General features: G+C 45.8%; 1 protein-coding gene across 8 annotated transcripts in view; it reads left to right on the top strand.

Annotated features, from left to right (window-relative positions):
• Ntrk3 (neurotrophic receptor tyrosine kinase 3) overlaps positions 1-16286 on the top strand; it is a 387384-nt gene that overhangs the window by 64406 nt on the left and 306692 nt on the right. The gene's annotated exons all lie outside the window — the stretch shown is intronic.

Here is a 16286-nt window from a genome sequence, read left to right as displayed (position 1 = left end):
TAAGGAAATTTGGAAATTTATGGAAATATATGTGGACAGGTCTCTATTGAGAGTTTGTGTAGGATTGTAGGTATGTGTATGTCTTGATTTTGGGAATTACAGGAAAAAGGAAAGCAAAACCAGACGAAGTGTGTCTAAGAAGAGTTTCGGTTCATTAAGAAGAACTTGGAGCAGTGGAAACATCCTTATAAGATCTCAGGTCTTGCTTTGAGATGGGCCAGAGGAGACATGCTCATGGTTATCTGTCTACTTGTGCCTCTCCCACTCTGTCTTCTCTCCTGACTAGTCGAATGGCTTTTGAGGGCGGTGATTGTAGCCAGACCTTTCAGGAGTGGCGTCATTTATACTGATGCCTCTTCTCCAAGTCTAGATTTAGGTAGGTAGTCTATGGGATTTGGAGGGAGGAAAGTCATTTCTTGTGAAGCGAGGGAGCACGACAGGTAGCCCAGTAAGCGAGCAATTGGCACCACCGTGGCGATATACTTGTTATCTGGGTCAGCTCCTTGTCAAGAATAGGCACGTGCACCTTCAGAGGGTTTGCCCTCAAAGAGTGGAGACTACACATGAACTGGATGGCACAGCATCTGCTACAGGTGGGGAGGAAACAGAGGGCCTCCTGGCAGGTTGACTAGTCTATCTTTCGGCCACTGGCAGTTGGCATTGTTAATGGAAGAGAGCTTGCTGGGAAGAAGTCTCTTATATAAAAAAACCAGAGCTTCTAAAAGATGTAGTGAAGAAGTCAAGAGGAGGGGACTTGGGGTGTCCTGAAGAATATGGCTGGGGAGTGGTTTCTTCTCACAGAGGTCCTGCCTCTATACTCTTGTGTTTTCCCAACCACGGGGTGAATAGTTACTTATTTCTTTTCACCACCTCTGCTTTGTGTTGAACTTTCTTCCTTTCCTCTGGATATAGCAAGCTCCACGGCCATTGCTTGGAGCCATTTATACTAACAGTGGGGGACCAAGACCTCCCTCTCAACTGTCTAATTCACTCTTGCCCTACTTGCCCTGTTTTATGTCCTATGACATGAGTCTCCTGATGTGTGTGTTCTTTGCAGTCAGCATAGCTGCAACCAGAGAAGGGCCTTGGACCAGATGTTCCAGGTGTTTATTTTATTGGGGGCTTTGAGTTTCACTGTAAACATTCCCAGGGGGAAAGAGCTTTTGACATCTGAGAGGTTTCCTTTTTCACAACATACTGAGGTCATGAAACCACATGTCCATGGCAGATCAGGTGGGAACAGTTGGGGACGGAGAGCCACTAGACAGTTCCAGCTGACTACTGTTATGTGAGGTGCAGCCCAATGTCACCACACTTTTTGTTTATTCAAGATGAGCAGGAACATCAGCACCAAATGAAGGGGCTTTGCTGACATAGTAGGGACTTCAGAAGAGCCTAGCCTGAAGGTTACAGACAGCAGAGACCATAAGGCAAGGTATACAGTCTGGCTCATCCATGGGTATGATGGGCAAACTTCGTCCATTTATGAAGACACACCCCAGATCCCTACTGAGTAAATTTCCCAGCAGCTTTGGGACATTTTCTCCTGGCAAATGGTCCAGGCCTTACTGCTCTCTCACATCTTCTATTTCTGTCTTCTAAATGCATTTACAAGTCTTCAGGCCCCAGCTGAGCAATCACAAGGTGATCACTTACTCCAACACTAATTGCCAAGCCTTGGCTTGGCAGCTATTTCTTTTTTTCCTTCTCCCTGCCTCCTCCTCCTCCTTTCCTCCTCCCCCTCCTCCTCCCCCTCCTTCTCCCCCTCCTTTCCCCCTCCTTCCCCCCTCCTCCTCCTCCTCCCCCTCCTCCTCCCCATCATCTCCCCCTCCTCCCCCTCCTCCTCCTCCCCCTCCTCCTCCTCCTCCTCTTCCTCCTCCTCCTCCTCCTCCTCCTCCTCCTCCTCCTCCTCCTCCTCCTCCTCCTCCTCCTCCTCCTCTTCTTCTTCTTCTTCTTCTTCTTCTTCTTCTTCTTCTTCTTCTTCTAGAAACAGCCAAGAAGACTTTCTTCCTGCCCCTTTGCACAGAATAAAAAGCAGGTATTCTTGCCCGAGTTATCTCGGTCATCGGATCAGGGCAACTGTCCCTCATCGCTGAACTGTCACTGATACTGGTGTAATTCTTCCTCACATTAGAAAATGAGCTTGTGACTTCAAGGTCAAGTTTTGGCAGCAAACATGGCCAGACATCAGAATTCTAGGTTTCCTTTAAGGTCTAAGGGTGACTGACTATCTCCTATTGATTATTTCAGTTTTCCCCTTTTGCTGGTTAAGGAAAACATGAGATATTGGTGAACATGCATTCAGGGAAAACCTTTCTGAGAGGCTGGATAGTTTTTCACTCTCCTGTTTAGATATAGGAGGCTGAAGGGTAAGGACTTTTCAACTTACTAGGAATATCTGAGTACTAGGCTGTAAAGTGAGCATAAAGGTGGTGTCTGTTCTAGGCAAAGACTACTTGATCAATACCCTGTATGGTCTCAGCCCAGCAGGCAGAGTTTAGGAACGATGTTTGCTGATAGGATAATGTGTTCTGCTATTGCTGCTGCTGCTGGTGACCCCAGAACCCAAGGGAAGGGGTATGATGGCCTCAGTGGCTTCTCTGACCTTTCTTTGGATTTCTGTTCCACAAACGCATTCCATCTTCTTCACGTGTATAGTATGCCTGTCTTCAATATCTACTGTCTGCTTTCCTTGAACATGGACAAATCAACTCTGATACATTTCTTTCTTCTCTCTGCTTAGTCCCTCCTGCTCTACCTAGTGAGATCACTCTAGATGCTACTCATTGTAGGGGAGAGCTCAGCAGTGGACGAGCCTCCAACTTTCTTATTTCTGAAAGTTTAGAAGTCACATCTACTAACACTATTGCATATGGACCATCCCCCAGTCGTCCGAGACCCACTTCTATAGCTAGTTCTTTTTTTCCATTAAGAAAGTTGTTTACTCTAGCATGGCTCACACACAGACTGGGTCTCTAGGGGGGTCCTCATATTCAGAGTAATGTAGATGCTCCAGTGATGGTGTTTTCTTTAGCCTTTAGATCACTTCCCATTTCTCAGGGAACTTTTGTAGACTTCATGCCACCAAGTTCTCATAGTCAGCCAGGTGGTTGGGATTATATGAAGTTTTACTTCATAAACCTAGAGGGACTCTTATTGGTAAATAATAGTAGCAGAAACTTGCTTAGGTCCTTAGATTCTCTTCCCAGGAATATTCCCACTTTACGTGTGGGTGAGAAGGTCACCACCACCACCACTACCACAAAATCAATCAACCAGAGCAATCACACACTCACCAAAACCCTGGGATGCTTAGCAAATTATGTTAAGAATACAAGTCTCTAGGGAAGAGCTTGCTTAGTGGGTAAAGTGCTTGCTGTGAAAGCTTGGGGGTCCGAGTTTGATCTCCAGAACCCATGTCAAAAAGGCAGAGCCAGGCAGATCTCCAGGCCAGTGAGAGAACCCATTTTACAAAAACAACAGGAACAGCTCCAGAGGAATGACATCTGGAATTGGCCCCCGGCCTTTACATGCACATATGTGCTTAAACACCTGCATACAGAAATCAGGCACACATAGAAGCATATGCACACACACTCACACTCTCTCACACAGACAGACAGATAGACACGTTTGTCAAAAAAGAAGATGGACAGGCTAAGTAACACTCACTAAGAATTTACTATGAGCCAAGGAGTGAAAAATCCAGTGCCTTTGCAAATACAGGTTCACTTCACCTTGAATAGTCTACTCTTTTAGCTTTGTTCCCATTCTGTGGATGGGCACACTGAGGCCCATGATCCATGGCTGATTTCTCCTAAGGCCCTACCATAAGCTAGTAGAGTAGTCAGGTTGAGGACTCCAATCCCTCTGACTCTGAAGTCTGTACTTTCTTGCATCCCTGGAGTGTTTCTTCTCTCTGGTTTTCTCAGCAAATAGTTCTTAGAGGAGGGATGCAGGGTCTTTAAAGTTTTATTAGAGAGCTGCAATTTCTCCCTGGAGATTTAGCACCATCCAGCCTCAAAGAGCTCAGTCGAGCAAACGGTTTAGTTTCTTTTCCTATTCAGGTCAGATCTTGTACCAACAGTTGCATTACTAACTGAATATTGTGAAAATTTTCTTAACGCTAGTCTATGGCCTGCTTTATTTCCAAGAATATTTAATGTCATATTACAGCAAGTCAAAAGACTTTATTTAATCCCTCGGAGTTGGTTGTGGTGGGATCTCTCTCATGTTTACTTGATGCTTTTTTTTCCCCTAAAAAGCTGAGGACAACCTGCTGTCCTCGTATTGCTGTAAGCAGACATTCACTCAATCTGGCTCCCTCCTGACAGGTACCAGGGTGGAATGAGGTGGGACTGCCTTGATTTGGGCATACTTGTGGCAGTGAGGCTACGTTTTCAAGGAGAGAAGGTCAGCAGCACTTAGATGGATGGGGATAAAGCAAACACTGGAGGCCCCACCCTCTTGGACACTGGCTGGACAGTATGCAATTCATTTCTCCTTAGGGAGCAGGGATGAAAACATGGTGAGGCTTATTTATTATGTATTACAAACCACCAGAGGTTGAAATAGTCTGATTCTGGACTCCAGGCTGATGTGCTGCTATTTTAATAGTAAGTGTGTACCTCTCTGCCTGCCTCTTACCTATGCACTGAGACTTTCCCCCCTACATCTCAGAGGGGTTGGTGACTGACTTACTTGTCCCCTGACTGCCCCTATGTAAGTGCCAGAGCACCTTTGACCTTTGTTCATGCAGAAGGCACGGTCATCAACTACTCCCTGTTACGGATGGTAATAGACCAAGGGCCTTGGAGGTCAAATCTGAGATTCTTTACTTAATGCAGTTGACCTTAGGGGAGTTAGTGAACTTCTGAGAGTCTGGAAGGAGGAATAAGAGGCCCTCCTCCTTAGGATTGTTCTGGACTTTCAGTAAGACAAAGCATGCAAAGAGCTTAACTCAGCACATTATGAAAGGCTCAGGACACCCGCCCTCCCTGCTCTCTGCTATCCACTTTCAGAGATTGCAGAGAGTTAACCTGGAAGGGCTGCTAGAACTAATTCCCACATTCCGATTCTTATCCTGCTCCCACCGTTGCCTCTTGGCTCTCTGCTCCATATGCTATGTGGGTGGCTAAATCATCTATCAAGCTTAACTTGGCCAAAATGGGGATTCTTGCTTTGTTTGGTTTGGTTTTGAGACAGGATCTCACCGGACTGCTAAGGCTGGCCTCAAACCCAAAGTTCTCCAGTGTCAGCCTTCTAAAAGTTAGAAGGACACGCCCAGTCCATCATGGTCAGCCTGCCTCAGCTTTTCATAGTTATATTTCACTCAGGTTGTGAGGGTGATCTCTCTGTCTCTCTGTCTCTGTCTCTGTCTCTGTCTCTGTCCCTCCCTCCCTCCCTCCCTCCCTCCCTTTCTTTCTTTATATTTTGAGACAAGGTATCTTGTAGCCCAAACTGACATTGAACTGACTGTATAGCTAAAGCTGGTCTTAACTGCTGAACCCCATAACTCACAAGAATAGGATTATAGGTGTGTGTGCTCTCATGCCTGGTTCAGAGTGATATTTTAGGAGCGTACATTCAGCAGTGCCTCTCCTCTGTCTACCCATTCCCCACAACCAATTACTTCCTGCTTTATTAATAGGAAAAGCCCAAGCTCCTTACTATGGACTCAGGATTCAAGCCATGGCTTCTCTCTCTCTCTCTCTCTCTCTCTCTCTCTCTCTCTCTCTCTCTCTCTCTCATTTCCTTGTGTTTTCTCTAGCGTTTCTATCACTTCCTGGACATGCCAGGCTCACTTCCTACCTTGTGAGTTTTTGTATCTACAGATCCTTCTCACCCGTGGAATTCCCCTGCCTAGATCTCTGCGCTTAACCCTCACTCACCCCAACTTTCTCTAATGTCCCTTGCTTTTGAGGCTTCCTCTGACAACTCAAACAGTGACCTTTCTCTTTACAAACCCATCATCTTTTATTATAGTAAGGACTTGGTCAGTTCCTTGGACTTCTTTTTTCTTTTTACTACTGACTGTTTGAAAAATAGCCATTTAGTTATTTGTGTAATAGTTCATACCAAATGGCCGCTACTGGAATGTAAACTTCTGTGGGATGGAGACTGTACTGTCATTGCTCTGTACCAGTACCTAGGACAAGATGAATGGCTGTCCCTTGAACACCGTATGGATGAGAAGATGTCATACTTGATGATTCTCATGAAGATCTCCATGTGGGAGAGCAGGCACAGGGCAAAGACTATACCCAGTGTAGCATTCGTTCTTTCACATTATTTTACCATCTTTCCTTGGATCCTGTCTAGACGGAGTCCTCCAGACTTCTGCGTGTGGCAGAAACCATTGTGCTCCAATTTAAAATTAAGGACACATGTGAATTACTGATGTTCTAAGAATGCGGGGGGACCAGGGCAGTGATTCAATGGTAAAGAACTTGCCTAAGGTGTCTGAAGCCTTGGGTTTGATGCCCAGCATTACACAGCACATTAACCAAACCAAGAGCCAGGAGGGACAGAAATGTATACCATAGAGTCACAGCCAACAGCACCATCCTGCAGGGCACAAAAGCAACAAGGCAGTGCATCTCTGAGCATCCTCAGCTCTGCCTGCTCAGAACTTCCACCAAATCGCCTGCATGAGTTATTGCCTCTCCCTAAGTTTATCACGAATGGGATGGTGTTGTGAGCAGGTAAGAGTGTGTGTGTTTTTGAGATGGATCTACTGAGTTTGGATTCTGGTTCTATCATATATATTTGAGTATCCTAGGAATGTGACCTCACCATCCTGTGTATCAGATCCTCATCTTCTCATCTGTAAAATGGGGATAATATGTTTCTTAGCAAGATGAAACATGTTAAACCTTAGCAAAGTATGGAGGCCAATGTCTGGATCATAAGATTGTCAGTATAAATTCGTTCCTGGGTTTTTTTTTTTTTTGATTGATAGTGTAGTGGTCAGTCTCTTGTTATGTGACTTAATAAATATGCATGAAGTGTGTTTTAAGAGGCCTTCATGTCTCCTCAAAGTGCTACATGCTTAAGACATACAAAATGTGGTTCCTGTCCTTAAAATTTACCATCTCAGGGACTTTGACAAAGTCAAAACAGTGGCCCCTATTATTTTTAATTGTTTAATTTTTTGTTTTAATTGATTAAAGCTATAGATTTTACCCCAAAATAAGGGGATGAGGACATTGCTTATTGACTATTTGCCCAGTTTGTAAATGACCCTGTGTGCAATCCCTGGCATTGCCAAAATAATGTAAATACTTATCTTCAGAGAAACTAGCTCTCCACATGTGTACATACAGCTTCCAGAAAATTTCAGAGCTGTTCAGACTGTTTTTCTACACGAGTTAAAGGCTCTTTGGAGGGTGAACAGGAGAGAGGTGCACAGTGGAGTCATTTAAAACATACCCTTCCTATTAGAGGTAGTGGTGAACCTCTGTCATCAGTACTTGGGTAGTGGAGGCAGGAGGACCAAGAGGGACAGCGTTTGTCAAGCAAGAGGAGTAGAGTTCAGATCCACATAGTCCATGCAAATGCCTGGAAGGTACAATGGCGAGCCTGTAAGTGTAGTCTTGGAGTGCAGAGGGGGGATCCCTAGAGTAAGTGAGTGAGATTTGCGTGTTGGTGAGCTTTGGTGTGATTGAGAGAACTGGTCTCAAAAAATAGGATGGGAGAGTGATGGAGGAATATTCCTGACATTGACCTCCATCCTCCACATGCTTGCACTCACAGATACATGTATACCAGCTCACATGTGTATGCCTACATACATGTGAACACACCACACACACACACACACACACACACACACACACACACACACACACACACCAAGAAAAGAAAAAAAAAGAAAAATGAAGAAGAATCTGGAGCCACAATGGATTATACCTCAAGTTCCAGGCAGCCAGGGACAGATAGAAAAACTGTCTTCACCCAGCCAACTAAGCAGACACAAGGAAAAAGTATAATAAATTCAAAACTATCCCAGACTTAGAAAAATGACATTTATGTTGTGGCATAAAAATGTTTTCTTATTTATTATCTCCATCATAATCAGATAAGTAAGGGGTCTACTAGGTATGGGGGCTTTCTTGGGAATAATGAAAATTTTATAAAGTTGATCACAGTAGTGAATTATAGTATACTGAAACACTTTGGGTTGTACACTGCATGTATTTGTATGCATCCCTGTGCATACACACACACGCACGCACACACACACACACACACACACACACATACACACACACACACACATCTTGTGCTCCTTCTTGGTAGAAGCTGGAGAATTTGCATGAGACCCACTGTGTTTGTCTCACTTTCCTGTGGAGCAGAAGGCAGCAGTGCTCCAGATGGACACTGCTCCATTAGCCTGAGTCTTTCTGGGAAGATGATGGGGTCACACCACAGCTGACCTTCCCTGGTCACTTCGTATGAGAGAGAAAAAAACATTTGTTGTGGCCACTAGACGATGAAGAAGAGAAGCCATAAGTGACAGTGGCTTTACTTTGCACATGAAGTAGATGGGGTACCAGAAACTCACAGTATTTTTTGGATTTGTTCCTCTACTATGCTGGAAATGGTCTCCAAAGACCAGCTAAGAGGAGCTCATATGTCTAGCTTTGGACCTTCTTTCACTACAATGTATGAACCAGCAGAGAACGTGCAGACCAAGGTTCTTTTGACATGCTGCACAGACGGCTGCCATTTGCTCTGTCTTCCCACAGGAGGTGCTGGAGGACCCTGGAGACCTCAGGGACTGTTGGTTAGAGATAGTCTGAGTGGAGGAGATGACTGTGGATTGGGCTTTGGAAGGGCTCTGGGCTTGGGTGACAAACCTGTTGAGGGCACAGTTGCTGCCACCGTGGATATGTACAGCCATATCCCCTTGGACTTCCTCCTTGAGCTGTTTAGACATGTGTTTCTGCTTCTAGGCTGTTGTGTCTGGCCACCAGGTAAACAGAAAGAGCTGCCAATGGAACATGACTTGAAAACACAGCCATTTGCCCATGGGATGGGATTTCCATGGATTCACTTTGGGAAGATTGAGCCAGGACCATATGAAGTGGTGCATCTGAGTGGTGGCCCGGAGAGGAGTGGATTGTGGGGAGGGGGCTCAGGAGGACGCCATCAGTGTGTAAGAGGTACTGTTTGGATGTAGTGGTGCTGGGCAACTCTATGTTATACACCTTCATGTTTCTCTCTACTGTGCAGTGGTCTTGGATAAGCTGTTTAAACCTACTAGGTCTGTTTCCACACCTCTGAAAAGAAGAACCATTTAAATAACTCAGTCTTGACCTTACAGCATTTCTTTCTGGAGCAAAGGTCTGAGCTGGGACACAGCTGGAACCACAGGGGGAGTGGCAGGGCCAGCAGAAAGCTGTTGTCAGTTTATTTTGGCCCTACCCGCAGCCTTCTATCCACCTATCTTGTCTCTGGAGGGTAAGCGTTCCAATCCAATGACTTCCAAGGCTGTGGCTTCTGGGAACCACTGCTGCATGCCGAACCTTTGCTGATGCACTTTATATGCCGTTCTCTGATCCTAATAGTAAATGCATGCCATCACCTTCCACATTTTACTCGTGGCCAGTTGAAGCACAGAGAGTTTAGGCAACTCGCCTAATTCCACAGTCACCAAATGTCAGAAACAGAAGCCAACCACAAGTAGCCTGCTTCTGGGGCTCTCGACCCTGTTCTTGTAATAGCCTCATTCCTGTCTCTGTTTCTCCCTGGCTGGTGTCATTTCTCAGGAACCAGGCTGGAGAGGAAGGAAGGTAAGAACTGCCTATCCTAGAATGGGCCCTGATGAGGGAAGGACCATAAGAGATCAACGAATGAGTACCAGCAGCCAATTCCTGCTAACTAACTGGTCACTGACGGGGTGTGGGTGAACGGGCAGTGACTCTTAGCTTGCTACTTGGCATTTTGAGGGCTGTTAGCAGTTATTTACACTGGGTAGATTCTCAGCAAAGAGAAGGTTCCTTAGTGATCAATCGAGTGGAGACTACCTGTGCTGTGCCACATGGCTGCAGGAGCCTCAGATTTCCAGCCATCTACTTTTCGGGTTGATTTTTCTCCTCCTCCTTTGGACCCTGCCTTAAGCAGGCCCATGACTGTGTGTGCTCATCTCATTATAACATGTGCGGTGGGGGATGGTCAAGAGAAATGCTGATGGCATTGGTCCAGCATCCTGTGACTTCAAACCTTATCTATGCAGCTTGGGCAGCTGACTCCTCCCCAGTGCAGTGAAGCTGTATGACCCCTGGAGACAGGTCGGCGTCTCTTCATTCTTTCTACAGTCCAGCCCCTGTGACATGTGATGACTTGGAGGACATCTTTTTTTCGTTTCTCTTACACAGATTATCTTATTGAACCCCAGATGAATTTGTGCCACTGAATTCACCAAATTGCTGATTCCCAACTCGACTTTCTCAGCTGCTACACATTTATCTGCTGCCTGTAAAGACAGTCAATTCCCAGTCCACTGACACCATTAGTTGACTGGGCAATTGCCTCTCCTGGGACCTTGTGTAGAATGATTCCTTGCTCCCTAGTGAGGCAGGTAGCAAGCTTCCTCAATTGATTTTCGCTTTTCATGTCCATTTGTGTCTTTCCTCCAGACTCCTGTGGTCTTGGGTACTCATGTCCTCCCTGGTAATTTCTCTATGTTTGCTGTTTTTGTGGTCAGCATTCTGATCCACTCAGGGCAGGACCATTGTGACCTAGATAATGCGGCCATCGACTGCTCTTGTTGGCCCACTGCATGCTTCCAAAATCTTTCACAGAGCCCTCTTAGAAGAAGAGTCCCAAAGTCACCTTAGATGCTATTTTTCTTGATTCCGGGCATCTCAGATCTCAGAATCCCCTGAACTAAACCATTAAGACTTTTCTTATAACCTTGTCAACTTTTAATGTTGAAATATTCAGTCTACTGCTGAATAAACATTCTGGCCTCTGGCCTGCATGGTTCCAAGCCTTGGGGGTTACACGGTACACTCATATTTTCCAGTCTTGATTATTCTCAGTAGATTTTCTTTGCTTTTTTCCCCTCCCCTAAGGCTTCATTACTTCTCATTTGTCCACATCTCTTTTGTCCATTTCTCTTGTTAAGGACAGATTTAGAAAATGAGTTTAGTCCCTTGGCTGTTTTGGGGTCATCATTAATCTCAGTTCCACTCTATTCCTTAGCAAGCTGGCGTCTCGTGTCTCTTCCCTTGTTTCTTGTTGATGAATTTGCAAAAACCTCTTTTTCTCCCAGGTTAACCCCTCTGTCTCTGAGGGATTGCCTTGGTTTGGCAGAGCTTCTGCCTTTCCTGGGTGGGCTTTGGTAACTCAGCTGCTGTGACTGCCCTGAGTTTGAAGGGTCCCAAGTGTCCCAGATGGGGTAAGCTGTGCACTGGCCCCGGGCTGACTTCATCTTGGGTTGTGGATGGGATCTCCCTCAACTCCCTCAGAAAGCAATCTAAGAAGCCCAGTCCAGACCCTCAAACAAACCTGCACAGAATGCCCTGTTTCTGCCACAGTGACAAGCATCCTTGGCGACAAGGACGGAGTCTCCTTAAATGAGGTTTCCTCAATGTTAAGAGAGGATCTGAAGATTGGACATATGTCACTGGAACATGTGAAAGTGACTGAGGCCGTGAGCTTCGGTGAGCCATGTCACCACTTTCCTCTTGTCTTGGCTGAAGAACCGAGTCTGGGTATTTTTCCTGAAACACTAGGGAATAATTTCCATAGGATAGGGATTAAAACTAGTCACAGGACAGCCTCTCCTGTGGCTGCGTAGAGTAGGTGCTTACTCAGTGGCATTTCCTGATCCCCATAGCTGTTTCAGAAACTCAGTCATTAAGTCAGTAAGGTCCAATAAGCACAAGCTCTAAGCACTTGGCTTTTAGACTTCTCCAGGATTCTGACCTTCTCTCTCTCTCTCTCTCTCTCTCTCTCTCTCTCTCTCTGTCTCTCTCTCTCTCTCTCTCTCTCTCTCTGTGTGTATGTGTGTGTTGAGCGTGTGTGTGGTATGTGTGTCTGTTTTTTTTTGTGTACACATGCTTATGTATGTACTTATGTATGTGTGCATGTGTGAATGTATGTGCCTCTGTGTGTGTGTGTGTGTGTGTGTGTGTGTGGTGTGTGTGTGTGTGTGTGTGTGTGTGCACAGATGAATGGGTGGGGAAGTAGGGAGGTATAGTGGGGATTTGGGTGGGGCCAGGTGGGTACCCTACAGGTCCTCTAAAATGTTTCTAGTACATACATCCTTGGCAGCTCTTAAGAGGAATTGGTGAAGTTATTGTCATGAAGGCAGTGTATAGTGTATCAGTGTGCTACTGTCTCACTATATAAGGGACTTGAGACAGAAGAATGGGAGATAGTGACCCAGAGCTCTATGTAGTAGAGTGTGTGGTTGGTTGCTAAGCATCCATCCTGCCTGCTGTAGTTCCTTTTTTCATACAAGATATTTCTCTTTACTCTCTGTTTTTACTCTACCTCCAAATTTACAACCTTCTTTCTTTTTTCTTAATTTTTTTTACTTATTCACTTTTGATTCTGCTCACTACCCTATCTGGTTACCCACCGTCAAAATCTTTCTCCCTTCTCCTCTGATCGAGTAGGGCCTCCCTGGGTATCCCCCCGAACCCTTGCACTTCAGGTCTCTGCTAGGCGAGGTGCATCCTTTCCCACTGAGGCCAGACAAGGCGGTCCATCTATAAGAACATATCCCACAGACAGGCAACAGCCTTTGGGAAAGCCCTCACTCCAGTTGTTTAGGACCCATATGCAAATCAAACTGCATACCTGCTACATATGTATGTGCATGCCTAGGTCCAGCTCATATATGTTCTTTACAACCCTTTTTCTTTAGCGTGTCCCTTCCTGTGATTTGCCCCCTGCTCAGGATAACACTCGTCAGATTTGTCATTCTATACAGTCAGAAGGAGCTGAATTCCTCAGAGGATCTGGGATTCAGGGGACCCTTTAAGGACACATGCCTTTCTCTGTGTATTAGTAGAGGGCGTCTGCCTTACTTGTGCTGGGGACTTTACTGAAAGTTGAGGTTAGTTTGGGGAGTCACTTCTTGTTTGTCTAAAATTCTATAGTGATAGGGTCCAGGAGTCCTTGGGAATTTTACAGCAGACCTTTTGGGAGCTTAGAATCCAGAATCCAATTCCTGAGGCATAGACATCTGGTCCTTCCAATGCCTTTCATGTCCTGGTTGATGGTTCCCATGCTGTCGTGGGGAATGAAGGAGTATTGACCTACTCTGCAAAGAGTGAACAGGAGTTCTTTTCCTCTTCACACCCCATCTATTAAATGGGTCTAGTCCTATAGCTTTGACTTTTCACACACCCTGGGTCATTGTGAAGATGGAGTGAACTGTGATGGGAAAGGACTTTGACAAGCACTCAAGATGGTGTTTTGGGGGGCAAACTGTATCCCATGCTCACTTTGGAGGAATGGGCAATTTTGGGTCAGGGAGTTGCCTGGACAGAAGGAGCTTCTTCTGTCCCTAGAGCATGACATTTAGCTGTTCATACTTTTGTGCTGTTGAGTCCAACAAAGTCCACTCATAATAGTCCTTGGAGCTATAGGGCATTAAAAAATATGAATGCATTAATTCCCTCTAAGGACATTTATTGAGGTTCTACTCTGCCTCAGACAAAGATGCCAGTAACTTGTTTTTAGGTCATCGATTTCATGGAGGGAGTCTGGGGTGGGAGGGGACAGTGAAGGAACAGTTAAGACACAATGAGATGAGGACTGAGAGCCCAGATCATTTAGCAAAGGCAGATGATGTGGCTTTTGGGAAGGGGAAATTTATAGCAGGGACAGCTTCTTGGAGTGCTGACAGGTATCCTAAAACCCATCAATGTCTGGGACTTGCCATCTGGGAAGAGTTAGTGAATGTAATGAGAACTGTTCTCGGTAGAGGGCACTGGATGCTGTATGTCCAGAAACATGATGAGTTTATGTGCCCACATGCCAATTGGGGCCAACAACATAACTCACAGCCATTCTGTTGCTGTGAAGAGACACCATGACAGTGGCACCTTTTAACAAAGGAAAACATTTAGTTGGGCTGACTTACACTTTCAGAAGTTTAGTTCATTTTCATTGTGGCAGGAAGCACAGAGGCAAACAAAGCAGTTATGGTGCTGGAGAAGTAGCTAAGAGCTCTACATCTGGATACTAAGACAGAGGAAGAGAGAGACTCTGGGCTTGGAATGGTGTCTTAGTTAGGGTTCTAATGCTGCAAAGAGCCTCCATGACCAAAGCAACTCTTATAAGGGACAACATTTTGTTGAGGGTAGCTTACAGAGGTTCAATGCATTATCATCATGGCAGGAAGCATGGCAGCATCCAGGCAGACATGGTACTAGAGAAGGAGCTGAGAGTTCTGCATCTTGATCTGACTGCAGCCAGGAGAGACTGTCTTCCAGGCAGCTAGGAGGAGGGTCTCAAAGGCCACTCCCGACAGTGATACACTTCCTCCAACAAGGCCACACCTCCTAATAGTGTCCCTGGGCTAAGCATATTCAAATGACCACCACCACAAATGGGTTTTCTGATACCTCAAAGCCTACCTCTGTTGACACACTTGCTCAAGCAAAGCCACACACACACTCCTTTGTGACCAAATATTAAAATTTATGAGTCTATAGGGATCATTTTCATTCAAACCACCACAGGCCCTAAAGACAGTCTTGCAGAAGGGTTAGGATTTTTGGGCATCAGTTACTTTTTTTTTTTTTTTTTTTGCACTAAGACAAAATACCTGAGAGCAGCAGCAGCCTAAGTGTGTGTGTGTGTGTGTGTGTGTGTGTGAACATTCATCTTGGATTATGGTTAAGGCTCGACAGTCTATCATGAGGATTAAAACACAGCAGAAGAAAGTAGATTCAGCTGTAACAATAGCAGCCTGTGGCTTGACCTGTAATGTCTGGATATATTAGGAAGCTCTGTGTGTGTGTGAGGGGGGTGGGGGAGACAGATATATTTATGTGTGTGCGCGCTCGTGTGTGTGTGTGTGTGTGTGTGTGTGAGAGAGAGAGAGAGAGAGAGAGAGAGAGAGAGAGAGAGAGAGAGAGAGAGAGAGAGGTGAAGGAGAGGGAGACGGAGAGGGGCTGGGGGAAGGTGAGGGAGAGGGAGAGGGAATACTAGTTCCAGCTTAAATCTCAAGGCTCCTCCCTCAGCAACTCACTACCTTCAGCTAGGCCTTGTCTCTCTCAACAGTTCCACAGCCTCTCAAAATAGCACTGCCAGCCATCTAGGGACCAAAAGATCAAGTACAGGAGCCTGTAGGGGGGACATTTCACATTCAAACCATAATGCTTTGCTTCTAAGAACTACATGACTCAGGTGGGCCCTGTGATCTGACACCCACTCACTGGAGCAGTAGAACTGTTCACTTCTGAGCTCAAAGAGGACTCAGCACTGCAGAAGAGCAGAACACGCTCTCTTATGGATACATCTGTTGCCAACCTCATGCATCTGGTGCCTCTGTGCCTCCTTCCACTTGGTGATTCCTTACCAGGGACTCAGCCTCTCTCTCACACATTCTGTTGTTTTAAGTGTCACAGTATCCCAAAAACTGTCCCTAGAGCTCTTTTTCTCCACCTCCACCTGCGCAACCTAAAGGTTTTAATCACCTTTCTAACTGTGACTCTGAGGTTTTTAAAGATATGATCCAAACCCTCTGTGTCAGTCTACAAAGTGATGTCTGGCCCGTGCAGAGTCCTGGGTGGGATGGCACCCTAGATGTGCAAGAAAGTCTTGGGGACCACCCTGACATCTGCCCCACGCTTTTTCTGGTGCTCTCTGTCTTGGCTACCCTAGGATTTCCAGATTTCTCAATGTATTATGCTATTTCTTCCTAAAAATAGCCTGTACCTGGGTTGTGTTTCTGCTTTGGGGTTTTCAGTCAGCCCCAGCTTGCCTCAGCTTTGGGTTTCATCTCCAGAGCAACTGAGTAAGTTCAGAAAGCCAACGTCATCTGTGCAAAGCTTCAGAGTAATGGAAGATAAGTTGCCTAGCATATTTTGAGCCCACTGAACCTGTCTGAAGATGGTGTCAGTGTCTTTCAGACAGGTCACCAGCAGTGCCCATTCCACAGGGGAACTGACTTGATCTCAGTGCTCCCACTTCCCAGTGTAAAAGGGCACTTAGATCGTTTTATCTTATCCAGTCTCTGAGAAGTCTATCTCTGTACTTGGAGTGGGCAGCTCAACTCCCTGGGTGGTAGTAGGATGTCTTTCCTCCTCCCACCC

This window comes from Rattus norvegicus, chromosome 1 (assembly GCF_036323735.1).
Source record: "Rattus norvegicus strain BN/NHsdMcwi chromosome 1, GRCr8, whole genome shotgun sequence".
NCBI classification, from domain to species: Eukaryota; Metazoa; Chordata; class Mammalia; order Rodentia; family Muridae; genus Rattus; species Rattus norvegicus.
The sequence above is the reverse complement of the archived record's forward strand: the minus strand, read 5'-3'. Positions and strand labels throughout refer to the sequence as shown.